The following is a 16135-nucleotide window of genomic DNA, read 5'->3' on the forward strand; positions in this document are numbered from 1 at the left end:
TTATTTAACCACAAACTTAGCTTTAGAATTGATTAACCAGTTGTGGAAATTATATTTCTGATCTAATAATATTGGTATGTGAATGATAAGTGACACAAGCAGTCTGAATATGATTAGTATCCCACAGCAAATAGTAATCGCTTATCATTGTTTTATTGCTTATTATTCTTTAGCTCATATACAATTCCATCCCCTTATGATATACGTACAGTATGCCTGTGTATATATAGATAGATATATTTATTTATTTATATATCTACAGCTCTGGAAAAAATTAAGAGACCACTGCAAATTTTTCCGTTTCTCTTATTTTTCTCTTCATTGGTATACTTTTGAGTAAAATGTACCTTGTTCTTTTATTATATAAACTACTGACAACATGTCTCCGAAATTCAAAATAAAAAATGTTATATTTGCAGCAAATGAGAAATTGTCAAAATAATAAAAAAGAAGCAATGCTGTCAGACCTCAAATAATGCAAAGAAAACAAGTTTATATTCATTTAGAAACAGCAATACTAATGTTGTAACTCAGGAAGAGTTCAGAAATCAATATTTAGTGGAATAACCATGATTTTTAGTCCCAGCTTTCATGCGTCTTGCCATGCTTTCCAACAGTCTTTCACACTGCTTTTGGGTGACCTTATTCCACTCCTGGCACAAAAAGGTAAGCAGTTCCTCTTTGATGGCTTGTGACTATCTATCTTCCTCTTGATTACATTCCAGAGGTTTTCAAAGGGGTTCAAGTCTGGAGATTGCACTGACCGTGACAGGGTCTTGAGTGGTGCTCCTTCATCCACACATTGATTGACCTGGTTGTATGGTATGGCAGAAAAACCAGTCCTCAGAGTTGGGGAACATTGCCTGAGCAGAAGGAAGCCTTTCATCAATGAGAAGTAAAGGAGAGACAGGCTGAAGTTTGCCAAAGACCATAGACGACCATAGAGGACTGGAGTAAGGTAATCTTCTCTGATGAGTCTAATTTTCAGCTTTGCCCAACACCAGGTCATTAGAGATGAACGAGTAGTATTCGATCGAGTAGGTATTCGAACGAATACTACGGTATTGGAAATACTCATACTCGTTCGAATACTATTGCTATTCACAGTAAAGATTCGATTCAGAGCCAGCGTTGATTTGCTGAATATCAATGCTGGTTCTGCAGCAGGCTCATCCTTGCTAGTTGGGAGAGCTGGCAACTTGCGTTTATGCGGGAACTGACTTTTTCACATAGGAATGCATTGACCAGCGTTGATTGGCCAGTGTACAGCATTTGGCCAATCAACGCTGGTTCTGCCGGAGGCTTGTCTGTGAGGAGGCGGAGTCTAAGATCGGACTATAGCAGTCTCCATTGTGGTCCGATCTTAGACTCCACCTCATCACAGACGAGCCTCCGGCAGAACCAGCGTTGATTGGCCGAATGCTGTACACTGTATAGCATTCGGCCAATCAACGCTAGTCAATGCATTCCCATGAGAAAAAGTCAGCTCCCGCATAACCGAAAGCTGCCAGTAGGGTTGAGCGATCAGGATCGGCATCTGAGATGTAGCAGAGCTGTGTGATCAACTCTGCTACACCTGAAATGTAGCAGAACTGTGTGCTCAACTCTGCTACAGCTGAGATCGGACCACATTGGAGACTGCTGTGTTCCAATCTTAGACTCCGCCTCCTCACAGACGAGCCTCCGGCAGAACCAGCATTGGTTGGCCGAATGCTGTACACTGTATAACATTTGGCCAATCAACGCTGGTCAATGCATTCCTATGAGAAAAAATCGGCCCCCGCATAACCGAAAGCTGCCAGCTCTCCCGACTAGCAAAGAAGAGCCTGCTGCAGAACCAACGTTGATTGGCCGAATGCTATACACTATATAGCATTTGGCCAATCAATGCTGGTTCTTCAGGAGAAGTAAGTTCACATTAGCACTTGTCTCCCATCCAGAAGGAGTCCGCAGGAGGACCTTCCCCCGAATGGAATATCAGCACAACTGCAAGTGCTGTGCAGTTAAAGTGCATGGACCCATTATAGTCTAAAAGGTCCGTGCGCTTTAACTGCACTTCGCTCCTCCTAAACACTCTCCTCCTGCTACTCGTGGACTTGGTGACTCTCCTTTAGTCGAATAGTGCTTTCCCCTGAAACAAGCATTTTTTCCCATAGACTATAATGGGATTCGATATTGGATCAAGTAGTCGAATATTGAGGCTCTACTTGAAACGAATATCGAATCTCAAATATTTTACTACTCACTCATCTCTACAGGTCATCTAATGGTTAAATGGAAACCTGGAGATGTGTAAAAGCCACAGTGTTTTGCACCCACCGTGAAATTTGGCGGAGGATCTGTGATGATCTGGGGATGTTTCAGCAAGGCTGGAATTGGGCAGGTTAATCTTTGTGAATGACGTAAGAATCAAGCCGTATATAAGGTTATCCTGGAAAAACACTTTCCTTCCTGGATGTGAAAAAGTTGTTTTTTATATATAAAAATATACTTTAGCCCCAAAGTAATGGTTAACTGTTGCCCGGGCACATGGCAGGACTCGGAATGGACAGATTGTTATTTGGCTCTGGGAGGGCAGATTTTACTGGATTAGGTGCCAAAACAGTGGAAACTCCGCAAAGTGACCCCATTTTTGGCCATGAAAATGGAAAATGAAATTCTTATCTTTAAAATGTTGTTTTACCCAAAACGTTTCATTTTTACAAGGGGTTAAATGAGAAAATGAACCCCACACTTTGTTAATCAATTTCTCACAACTATGGGAATGCCCCACCTGTCAGTAGATTTCTGTATTGCCAAATGGTAGGGAAGGGGGACCACCGAGCTTTACTGATCACAGCGCAGTGGAAAGCCCAAACAAATTACCTCATTTTGGAAATTAGACCCCTCAAGGAATTTATCAAGGGGTACAAACAAATTTACTACCAATGTGATGTGAAACTGAAAAATTACTTTTTAAAAAGAAAAAAAAAACAATGTCATTGGGCCCAAATGGATGATTTTAAAGAAAAAAAAAGGTTAAAGGAGAAAAAACATTGCATGATTTCTCCTGACTACAGAAAATCCCCACATGTGGAGGAAAACTTCTGTATTGGTTGATTTTGTTATTTACAATGAATTGGCAAGCAAAAAAAAAAAGCTATTTTAGAAACATATTCCCATAGTGAGCATTTTTACCCCTTGAATATTGGAATAATTCTGCAGCTCAGTTCCTAGCTAAAGGGATTTCCATCACAATGATTCTGCTTCTGTCTCTGTCCATTGCAGAGTTCTGGCACCAGAGACGTCTGAGTACAGCTGATCAGTGTGGGTGCTAGGTATTGGACCCCCACCAATCTAATATTGCTAACCTATACTAACGATAGATCCTCAATAGTGCAAAACAACCTTCATCTGCATCAGAAGTAATGCAAACTTTGCAAGGTTGCTACATGTCATATGGTTTCATGGACTTTACATGAAGCTCTGTGCAAACTCTGCAAAGGTTCCTACCAAGTAATATTCTCTCAGGCAATCTAAGCTTATTGTATCTTGACATCTTGGTGATCTGCTGGATAATTAACCATCTGGGGAAAACTCCTGACATTCACGCTATGGTGCAACCCTCATATTGTCTAGTGTTAAACCGCATGTACATAAAATTACCTGTTTTCATAAAATTGATGTGGTCGCTTATCACATGTACACTAAATGCAACAACTACTACACTGCCTAACATAAATCTATCCTAAACCTGAGCACTAGATACTATAACGCTATAAAATATATTTGACTGCTATTTCTTTTATTACTTTGTTGCATATTGACATTTGTGTTACAATATAAAATAATCATCTGTAGCTGAACTCCCAAATGTATCACTAAGCCTATAGGGTAATTTAAAAAAAAAAAAGGAAACCAATGCAAGTGTAAAAGATATCACAAAGAAGTCTACTTGAAATAAACACGTCAAGTCTGTAGAGAGTTACCTTTAATCTAGTGTGATGATTTGTCTCCAAAGTTGTTCTTCAATGAATGTTCAGTATGTCATTCAAATATACTCCACTAGGGGATTCATTACCTATTTCAGTGCAACAGGAGATCATTAATTGTCTGTCCCCTGTGGGAGCAGCATAAAAGTGCATGAGAAATGAAGGTATACAGGGAGAAAAAAAACATAAGAGGAACAGAATACAGAGGGAAATAGATAGAGTCCTAATTCAGCAGAAACGCCTGGATAGCAGGCAAAAGTTAGCAATTGAAAGTTTGGCATACTTTTCTGAAAAAGTGATTTCTTTCTTCAATATACCGTAAGTGATATTTACAAATAATATGAGAAATGAAAATCTGTATTGAATATTGAGGTTTAGCTTCACTTTTAGGATATACTCTGAACCAATTTGAACTAATTTAGTACTTATATTTTCAGAACAAAAAGCATGGTATGTCTGGCAACCCAAAAATGCAACTTTATCTCATCCTCTAATTACAGGGGTAGGGAACGTACGGCTCTCCAGCTGTTGCAAAACTACAACTCCCAGCATGCATACTGTCTCTGCTGTTCTTGGAACTCCTATTGAAATGAATGGAGCATGCTGGGAGTTGTAGTTTCACAGCAGCTGGAGAGCCGAAGGTTCCCTATCCCTGCTCTAATAGTTAGGTAATGAATTTCCAACTGCAGATTTGTATAAAATAGAAAATCCTTGAATTCTGTGACAGTTGTTTTCTAATTGTAGAGTATTAGAGATTTGTTGTAAAATCAGTTACATAACAGAATCGATCATACATCATGTAAATATCTAACATCCAAAGTATTTCTCCAATGTGAACCTATACTTTATGATCAAACAAAGTTTTCCAGTTTCTTTTTTATTTCCTCTGTTTTATATAGCATCAATATAACCATCCGTGCTGTAGTGAGATTATCTAGGTAATATCAGATACACAAACCATAGTATAGGAAGTGAATTAACCTACCAGCTTGTTCTTTAGAGAGCAGGAGGAGGACCACAAGATCAGTAGAAAACCCACTCAAACATGAGAACATACAGACTTCATGCAGATGTCCTTGATTATAGAACTCAGACTCTATTTCATCAGTGCAGTATTGCTAACCGATAAGGCCTAAGCTTCAGAACTAATGTTACTTTTTCTTTCGATGTTTTAAAATGCAACTATTTGCATACCTGATAGTCCTGGCAGCAAGATCAGTTTAATATAGTATATGAACATAAATTCATATCAGTCGTGATAAAAAGTGGCCTATGTGTTAATTGAGATTAAAAACTATCTATGTGCCAAATTTCATCCAAATCCGTTCAGCCGTTTTTGCATGATTGAGTAACAAGGATTTCCTCTGTTTTACACAGCATCAACATAATGTTGGGAAGTTAGCTCGGTAGAAGCAGTGGTGCGGACCCAAACAATCAAGACAGGGACACAAAATATTCAGCAAACTGGTTTGTTTAGAAAAAAACAACAACAAAAAACAGGAAAATAAATAAACCTTGACTTCAGACAAAAAATAAACAAAACAAAATACAGCCTTAACTTCAGGCAAAAACAAAATAAAAAACCTGCTCGTCTGAGCCACTAACTAAACAGAACGGATAAGCTAACTATACTTACCCCCAGCCACATAACAAAACAGGAACAATATAGTCTATAGTCTCTGTCATCTCATGGAACTGCCCTGCAATGTAAGAGCTGCAGCCTTTTCTGGCCCAATAATGAGCTAAGGATTGACACCTGGGCTGAGGCCTACTCCAGATGGAGGCAGCACTGGAGAGTTCTCTTGCAGCATTGGGGACGCCCCCAGTGCTGCGAAAGATTTTTACCAAATGGCGTGGCGGAGAAGACATCTACAGGTAGGCGAAGAATAGCCTTTCTTAAGGCTTTTTCTATGTGTGACACACAAAAAATTAGATTTTAATGGTAGAATCCCTTTAAGGTGAGCATTCTACTGTTTCTTGGTATTGTGTCCTTATCTACTACGGCATGGTTACGGAACCTTGGCTTTCCAGTTGTTGTGAAATTACAACTCCCAACATGCTCTATTCACTTCCATGGGAGTTCCAAAAATAGCACAGCAGGTATGCATGCTCGGAGTTGTAGTTTTGCAACAGCTGGAGACCCAAGGTTCCCTAACCCTGTGCTACAGTATCACGCTATTAGCGCTTGGTGCTGTTTTTTGCTTTTCTCTCAGTGCATAGGTAAATAATGACATGGGTAAGACTATAATGGTTTTATGTCACTCACAATACAATCTTCTCAAAGTTGACCCTCTCTCAGCCTACAAGTTGAGTACAATTACTACTTCCAAACCATTCATATAACCAGAGACAATACCGCCACTACTGGAAATCAAAACTAATGAGTGCCCAAAACCACACACATTAGAGATGAGCCAGTAGTGAAATATTCGATATTCGTTATTCGTTTCGAGTAGACCCTCAATATTTGACTATTCGACCGAATATCGAATACCATTATAATCTATGGGGAAAAAATGCTCGTTTCACGGGAAACCACAATTCGACTAATGAGAGTCACCAAGTCCACAATGACACCCCAGGAAATGATGCCAACACCTCTGGAATGCAACTGGGACAGCAGGGGAAGCATGCCTGGGTGCATCTAACATGCCAAAGTACCAGTATTACCCTACTATCACAGTCTATAAACTAGACACTTTCCACACCCAATAGAACCTCTATGAAAGTGGAAAAATACTTGGAAACCTTCTTTCCTCTACATTAGTATGGACAGAAACACAAATTTTAAGCTAAAGAAACATTAGCATGCACTCCTTTAAATCATGTTGCTCATGACAACCACAGATGGCATAGTCATTTGGAAATCCAACAGCCCCCATCCTTAACTGTCATTGTTTATGTGTGTGTGATGTGGTGAGACCTCCAAAAATTACTTTTCTGGCCCTTCACGTGAGCCCTTCCAAATTAAGTTAGAGGCCCTTAACCTGAGCCATACAAAAATTTACTTTTCAGGCCCTTAGGGTGAGCCCTCCCAAACTTAGCTTCAGGTCCTTGGGGTGAGTTGAGCCTTGTACTAGCAGAGTATTAGGTCTTTGAAGTCAGTTGAGCCTTGCACCAGCAGAATATTAGGCCCTTAACGTGAGTTGAGCCTTGTACCAGCAGAGTTTTAGGTCCTTTGGGTGAGTTGAACCTTGTACCAGCAGAGTTGAAGGCCCTTAAAGGGGCTCTATCACTAGGAAAAGTCATTTTTAACTAATCACACCTTTGCATAGCCTTTAGAAAGTCTATTTCACACCTACCTATAGTATGTAGATTGCCTCAGTGGTTTCTGAATAAGTCCATTTTTATTCATATGCTAATTAGACTGGTGCACAATAGATCGTGCACACCTCTCCTATTGTTTTCTATGGGAGACTGCTGCTGCTGCTGATGATGATGATGACTCAGCTTCCTGTTTGCTTTACACACATAGAAGATAACAGGAGAGAGGAGGCTGCTGGGAACTTCCTGTGCTGGCTGGAGGCTCATTAGCATATGAATAAAAACGGACTTATTCAAACACCACTGAGGCAATCTACATACAAAAGGTAAGTGTGGAATAGACTTTCTAAAGCCTATGCAAGCATGTGTTTAGATAAAAATGACTTTTCCCAGTGATAGAGCCCCTTTAAAGTGAGTTGAGCCTTGGTGGAGCGGTCATATAGTGCTTTTATCATCAAAAAAGTGAGTTCAACCTTGCACCAGCAGAGTTTTAGGACTTTTGGGTGAATTGAGCATTGTAGCAGCAGAGTTTTAGTTATTGGCCCTTTGGGTGAATTGAGCCTTGCACCAGCAGTGTTTTTGGCCCTTGAGGTGAGTTGAGGCTTTAACCAGCAGTGTTTTTGGCCCTTTGGGTGAGTTGAGCCTTGTAGCAGCAGAGTTTTAGTTATTGGCCCTTTGGGTGAATTGAGTCTTGCGCCAGCAGTGTTTTTGGCTCTTGAGGTGAGTTGAGCCTTTAACCAGCAGTGTTTTTGGCCCTCGAGGTGAATTGAGCCTTGTAGCAGCAAAGTTTTTGTTATTGGCCCTTTGGGTGAGTTGAACCTTTTACCAGCAGTGTTTTGGCCCTTTGGGTGAGTTGAGCCTTGCACCAGTGGTGTTTTAGTTTTTGGCCCTTGGGGTAAGTTGAGCCTTGCACCAGCGTTTTTTTAGTTTTTGGCCCTTGGGGTGAGTTGAGCCTTTTACCAGCAGTGTTTTTGGCCCTTTGGGTGAGTTGAGCCTTGCACCAGCAGTGTTTTAGTTTTTGGTCCTTGGGGTGAGTTGACCCTTGCACCAGCAGTGTTTTTGGCCCTTGGAGTGAGTTGAGCCTTTAACCAGCAGAGTTTTAGTTTTTGGCCCTTGGGGTGAGCACTAAAACATTAATTTTCAGACCCTTGGGGTGAGCCTTAAAACATTAATTTTCAGGCCCTTGGGATGAGCCCTAAAACATTAATTTTCAGGCCCTTTGGGTAAGCCCTAAAACATTCATTTTCATACCCTTGGGGTGAGACTTAATTTTTTTTCCAGGCCCTTGGTGTGAGCCCTAAAACATTATTTGTAAAGCCCTTGGGGTGAGCCCTAAAACATTATTTGTAAGGCCCTTGTGGTGAGGCTTAATGGAGTTATTTTAAATAGTTTTTAACAGTGATGGTGGTGGTGTTGGAGGAGGATGAGGAACTTATGATCTGGCACAGAAACATGGAACTGTGTCTCATCATTAGCACTGAGGATGGGACATGCTGGTTGCGGGTCCACAGCCACTACATTGCCAGGAGAGGCAGACTGTTTGTTACCACACGTCTGGAGGTAGTGCCTGATTGGCTGGTGCAAATGCCGCTGGAAGCAATATCTGCTATCCACTGTAACATCGGTTCCTGGTGCTTGGGTCTCGTCAGCGGGGTACCCTGCACCCTGCTTGACGTTGTGGATGAGGGCACTGCTGGATGCCCCTCTCCATTAGCCATTGGATCCGCAGTAGCTCAAATGCAGCCTGGATACCCAGCTGGATTTCCACATCCCTGTCCCTTTGTGATACCCTGACGTATTTTCAGATGTGTACAGGTGATGACAGTATTAAGCTTTCTTCTCACCCCTATGGGACAGGTATATAGTGTATACCACTTGTAATCAATTTGAGCACTAAAAAGGGCTTTTGTGAAGTTTTGGCAGGTTGAGTGGATATACGGTTCAGTATATACACTCTTCCTGCAGTGTAGCTCTGAAAAGAGCTTTTTTTCAGCTTTCCTGCCTAGCAGAAGCTAATCGCTATCTCACAGCGACGTATCTCCCTATCTCACCAAACCGCATCTGACACAAATATGGCTGACACTATTCTTATAAACCCGAGGTCACCTGATTTAGTCAGTCAATGATTTTTTTCTATTTTTTTCGATGCCTACGTTTTCCTGCTTCCTGTCTCACCTTCCCTGCACAGTTATTGGTGCAAAAAAAGCGCCAGGGAAGGTGGGAGCGAATACGAATTTTTACTGTGTTTACCACATGGTATTCTATCGAAATCAAATATGTTGAATACCTTAATATTCGATCGAATACCTACTCGATCGAACAGTATTCGCTCATCTCTAACACACATTATTCCCTACACCTTAACAGGAAACTAGTAACAAAAGACACAAATCATATTCTTAATTTCTTTAGGACAAGGCAAAACTATTCAAGTTTTATGTCTTAACTAGCATCTGAACACGACTTCGTCTATGTGTTGTTGGCGTTGATGATCCGCCTATATTCAGCAAATTGCTGCCATCGATGGTTTGCCTGCTCCGGCATTTCAGCAGCTCTCAAGCTGTCCTGCTGCTGAATTTGCTCCTCGCACCGTACTTGTGATTGTTCCGGCATCTCAGCAGCTCGCTGGGATGCCATATAATGAGCGTGTTATTGGTGTTGATGATCCGCCTGCTCCAGCGTTTTGACAGCTGTCAAGCTGGCCTGTCGCTGAATTCGTTCCTCACGCTGTGCCTGTGATTGTTCCAGCATCTCAGCCGCTCGCTGGGAAGCTAGAAGTTTGAAGCCTCCGCCGGAAGAAGACCCGTTCCTGAAGAAGATGGAGGCGGCGCTGGAGAGTTCTCTCGCAACATTGGGGATGCCCCCAGTGCTGCGAGAGAACTCATTTGCATACCGACGAAAACCGGATTATTTACCGAACAGCGGCACGGAGAAGACATCTAAAGGTAGGAGAAGAATAGCCTTTCTTAAGGCTATTCAATGTGTTAGGCAGAAAAAAATGAGTTTCAATGATAGGATCCCTTTAAAAGTTACAAGTTGAAAATAGAGACATAATATACGTGCATAAAATGGGCAGAAACAGTTTTAAAAATATAAAGGATTAAAAACAAGAAAAATCCAATACTTAGTGGTTATTTGTGGTAAAGTTCTTTGCTCCAAGGGTCACAGACTGAATACTGCACACGCGACCATCACACAGCATTCGGCTTCTGGCCAGTACACTGTGTAGCTATTTCCAATGCAGAGTTGGACCCAACTGTTTTGCTTCTGATGACCTATCCTCAAGATAGGTCATGAATAGTAAATTCCCAAAAACCCCTTTAATATACCATGTCTCTGTTTAAATTTAACAGGGATGAAAAAGATTACAAGTTCTAGCAAAATGTGTTGCATGTTATGTATACTTTTTATTTTGGAACAGACTACGCACAGAACTGGAGTCAATAGTTTAGTTAATTTGGGCCAAATGTGAATTTATCAAGCAAAAAAAAATTATGCTTTCTTCTATACATTCATATATTTAATTAGAATAAACATATAGAAGAATCCACTAAACAACATACAAAAGAATCCTGTGAGCTTCATCATTCAGGCTTGTGAGTGTATTCTTTCATAAGCCATCAGGAAGGCTAAGGATGAATAGGATATTTCTTCTCTGACGGTGCTCAGGATCTTCACGCTTTGATTGGAGACTTCTCTTTATATATCTTTGTAAGTGTTATATCTGTTCACGGGGTAATAAGAAACTCTTCTTCTATGTCATTCGGCTTCCTGCCATGAATAAGAGCTCAAGAAGTTTTCTGCATATCTGAATGTTCAGAAATTCTTTTATGCGTCTTCTTTTCATTGGAAATAACTAAAAACAGTCAGTAATTATAAAACCAACATACAGTGTACTATAGTGAAAAGAAGCTTCTGAATCGCTACATACAGATACATTGTAAATACTCCCAGGAGGTGAACAGACGGGATTCAGATGCACAAATTTAGAATTACCAGGCAGTAAAGTGAACTACTAAACTATAGGGAGATATGTTGTAACAAGTGACTGATGTTCAGTAGAAAATAATGTTGTATTAGCTTAGCAAATTAAACTGAATTTGACAAAAATATTTAGCAGAATTTTGGTATGGTTAGCCTATATATTAACGCCTCTGGAAGAAAAGCCACTCCCAGGAAGACTTCCTTAGTTACAAAGAGGCAGTTCTCACATTTAAGACCGCACTCACCTCTGCAAAGCAGGTCTACTTCACCACACTCATATCTGCACTCTCTCGCAACCCCAAACAGCTATTCGCCACCTTCAACTCCCTCCTCCGTCCTCCTGCCCCCCCTCCGACATCACTTATCTCAGCTGACGACTTTGCCTCCTACTTCAGAACTAAAATTGACACCATCAGAGACAGTCTCACCCTACTCCCCCGACAATCTATCCACCCAACTGCTCACTGCTCCTCATCCTTGACCTGTTTCTCCACCATCACTGATGAAAAACTCTCCTCCCTAATCTCCAAATCCCACCTCACCTCCTGCGCGCTTGACCCAATCCAGTCACATCTCATCCCCAAACTCACTGAAGTCATTAATCCGGCCCTAACTCATCTCTTCAACCTATCCCTAACCAATAGATCCTTCCCCTCAGCCTTCAAACATGCCAGTGTCACTCCTATACTTAAGAAACCGTCCCTCGACCCGTCCTCTCCAACCAACTATCGTCCCATCTCACTGCTCCCGTACGCCTCAAAACTGCTTGAGCAACACGTCCACTCAGAACTCTCCTCCTATCTCTCGTCCAACCTGCTTTTTGACAGACTACAGTCAGGCTTCAGACCCCGGCACTCCACTGAACGTGCCCTAACAAAAGTCACCAATGACCTTCTAACTGCCAGAGCCAAGCGCCATTACTCTGTCCTCCTCCTCCTTGACCTCTCCTCTGCCTTTGACACAGTTGACCACTCCCTCCTGTTAGAAATTCTCTCATCCCTTGGTATGTCAGACCTGACCCTTTCCTGGATCTCCTCATACCTCACCGACCGCACATTCAGCGTCCCCCACTCGCACACCACCTCCTCACCTCGCCCTCTCTCTATAGGTGTCCCCCAAGGCTCCGTCTTAGGACCCCTCCTGTTCTCCATCTACACCCTTGGCCTGGGCCAACTCATAGAATCTCATGGTTTTCAATACCATTGCTATGCCGATGACACCCAAATATACATCTCTGGACCAGATATTACCTCCCTGCTGACCAAAGTTCCAGACTGTTTAGCAGCTGTAGCCTCCTACCTCTCCTCCCACTTTCTCAAACTCAACATGTAGAAAACAGAGTTCATCATCTTCACCCCACCCCGTATGGCCCCTCCACCTGACCCATCTATCAAAGTTAACGGAACCACACTTACCCCTGTCTCACAGGCCCGATGCCTTGGGGTAAGCCTGGACTCCGACCTATCCTTCAAGTCACACATTCAAACCCTCAACACTTCCTGCCACCTCCAACTCAAAAACATCCACCGAATCTGCTCCTTCCTCACCCCTGAAACTACTAAGATGCTCGTCCAGGCCCTAATAATCTCTCGCTTAGACTACTGCGACACCCTTCTCCATGGACTCCCAGCAAACACCATCGCCCCCCTCCAGTCCACCTTAAACTGTGCTACCCGCTTAATTCACCTCTCCCCCCGATCTTCATCGGCTGCACCCCTCTGCCAGTCCCTCCACTGGCTACCCATAGCCCAGCGAATTGAATTCAAGCTACTAATGCTAACATACAAAGCCATCCACAACCTGTCCCCTCCATATATCTCTGAACTAATTTCCTGCTACCTGCCCACACGTAACCTCAGATCCTCCAATGACTTCCTACTCCGCTCTGCTCTCATCCGCTCCTCACACAACCGTCTCCAAGATTTATCCCGTGCATCCCCCATACTCTGGAACTCCCTACCAAGACACATAAGACTGACCCCCACAATCACAGGCTTCAAGAAGGCCCTGAAGACTCACCTATTCAGGAAGGCCTACAACCTCCAATAACACTATCACCGCACTGCCAGCTGAACTGTCTCCCCCTCACCTTCTGTCTCTACCCCCCTTCCCTTATAGATTGTAAGCCCTCGCGGGCAGGGCCCTCTACCCCACTGTGCCAGTCGGTCATTGTTAGTCTTATATCTACCTGTATATTCTGTGTATTGTATGTAAACCCCCAAATGTAAAGCACCATGGAATTAATGGTGCTATATAAATAAATAAATAATAATAATAATAATTTACAATAGCAGTAAAGTAATTCCCTACTAAATAATTTTTGCCTTAATTGAATATGATTAATTTGGACAAAACACAAAAACAGGATGGCCACACAGTGTTGTTTTAAAAAGCTGGTAATCTTGTTACAAACATATCCGGCCATGTCCAGCCAAGACAAAAAGTAAGCAATATCCAATCTGTAATCCTGTGACCACAGACCCCAAAGTGTAGCTATATAGAGTGTACAGAGTTAGCAGTCACTACTGGGTCCTAGACCCTAAGGGGGTCCCAAAGATCCCCCTGCCACATAACATATACTACTATTCAAAATGGCATAAGGTAGGTAGGGGGCCCATTACAGGTTTTGCATTGGAGCATCTGGTGTTTCAAGTTATACCACTGCATAGAGCACTTTTCTACTTTGTTAGCTCAAAGTGCATGTCCTCTGTGGAATGGAGTCCATCATAGGTTATTTTCATCTAATAGCAAAACAACCAAACCAAACTTTGGATCCCTTTCTTTTGAGGAGACTTATAGCAGTCGTATGATTTGCCTCCATTGTCCACAAGCCCCAGCTCCCTTGCACAGTCAACAGATCTCAAATGTCATTTATGGAGTCGATATACTGACTTTGAGAAGAAAAAAAAAACCTGCTATAATTTACTATAGCTGTGTCAGCAGACCCTCCCCTCTCTGTATTGAGCGCCATAGCCCGTACCCTATTGTCAATGCTCAAAGAACAGATGTGGAGAATTAAATGCCCTATGCTTTCTCTCTATAACTGCAAAACCTAGATATTGTGCAGTACAGTATAGAATATTAGTAGTTAGTAGTACTATAAACTCAATGTCTAAGCTCTAACCAAAGGTTCAATGACTGTGTTATAATAAAAAAAAACATGTATTATAATTATTATATTTTATTGAACATCCTAAATGAATAATAATAAGAACTGTCACAACAGACATATGTATATTTACAGCAGAGACTGAAAGAAAATGGATGTTCAGCACCATATTTTGGAGCACACAGCCTGTGAAATTCCTTCCTATTTGATTGGATGACTTAAGGCTTCGGGGCCCTTTCATTTCTCTTTTGATTACAGCTATTGCTATTCTCAAATGTTATTTTGACATCCAGTGAGAATAGTAATTGGACAGATAGCAAACTTACAAAGCTATGATGGACTTAAAATAGTGTAGCTTTGATTTCTGTGAACATATTATAACTATTACTGGGTAGTTACATTTTGTGAGACAGCATGCCATTAAAATAATAGAACATTGCTTTACAAAATGATTTGCTATTGCTGGTGGTCTTGTGAGAAGTCTGATTGCAGACGTACCGTACTCGCGCTCAAAACACCTCTAATTATGGACCCTGGAATACGAGCTTCTCCTGCACATTGAATAAGAAACACATCACGCCTATCGGTTCTCGGGAAAAATTCTTACCACTAATTGGCATATTAGAAATGCCAGTGGTGTTGTTTAGGTAAGAGGACTATTGTAAGGCAGTACGTATTGTGAATTGGAAAAGTCAATTATTGAAATGAAATAGAAATATTTTTGTAATGTTCCCATAGTTCATTGTTAATAGATTTTTTTTTTTACAAAAACTATATTTTCTTGCTGTAATCAGATGAAACAAGGTAATTTTAAGATGCATTTGTTTGCAAAATATAGATCTTTTCAGATTGTATCCAAATTAAAAGGTCATTTTAATCATACAAAGTTAAAATACTATTTCCCAGCATGATGTACGTGAACCTCAATGGTGTATGATAAAGGATGCAAAGGTGCATATCCATCCACTCACCTTTCATCCATGAGGGAGTGGATGCTTAGTGTTCTGAATGTACAAAGATGAGTCTATAAGATGCCGCTTACATAGTTATGTGTTGTTACATTCTATTGGTCACGCTCAGTGGTGAACCTAGCCTCTCTGCTGCCTGAGGTGGGGATTGTTGTTCATCTTCCGCCTCAGACAGCGGTGGGGGAAGGGGGGTGTTAGCGGTAACATTACAATAGATACAATGCAGTAATACTCACAGGGGACGTCTTCCCACATTTCCCGTCTCTTCCCTTTGGACCGCCATGACCACTTCTTCTAGCTGTGACTTGACTCTGTAAAGTTTGAAACACAGACATCTTTGACTCCTCTTTTTTCTACACACCCAACCCCTATATATCCCACTGTGGCCCCTGCAGCCTATATTGTGCCCCACAGTGGCACAATAGACTGTGGGGCATAATAGAGGTTGCGGGGGGGGGGGGGCGCTGTGGGGCATAATGGAGGTTACAAGCTCCATTATGCCCCACAGTTGCACACCCATGAACTATTATTACACTCAGGGGTCTTTTCAGACCAGCAAAGATAATCCAGCACTTGGAACCCAGGGTAAATAGTAGGGTTAAAACTTCACCTTTATTTAAGAATGTATCATTCTTCTATTAAAAAAGTTTGCGTACAGGGATCAAAGCATTGACAATGTTTTGACCCCTGTACGCAAACTTTTTTAATGGAGGAATGATACATTCTTAAATAGGTACATTCATCTCTAATAGGGACCAAATATTATGCATACATAGCAAGTCAGAGAGCTAAGAGCAACAGCAACCTTAAACAACTATTCACTACCTTCAACTCCCTTC

This window comes from Leptodactylus fuscus, chromosome 8 (genome assembly GCF_031893055.1).
Source record: "Leptodactylus fuscus isolate aLepFus1 chromosome 8, aLepFus1.hap2, whole genome shotgun sequence".
In the NCBI taxonomy this organism is placed as follows: Eukaryota; Metazoa; Chordata; class Amphibia; order Anura; family Leptodactylidae; genus Leptodactylus; species Leptodactylus fuscus.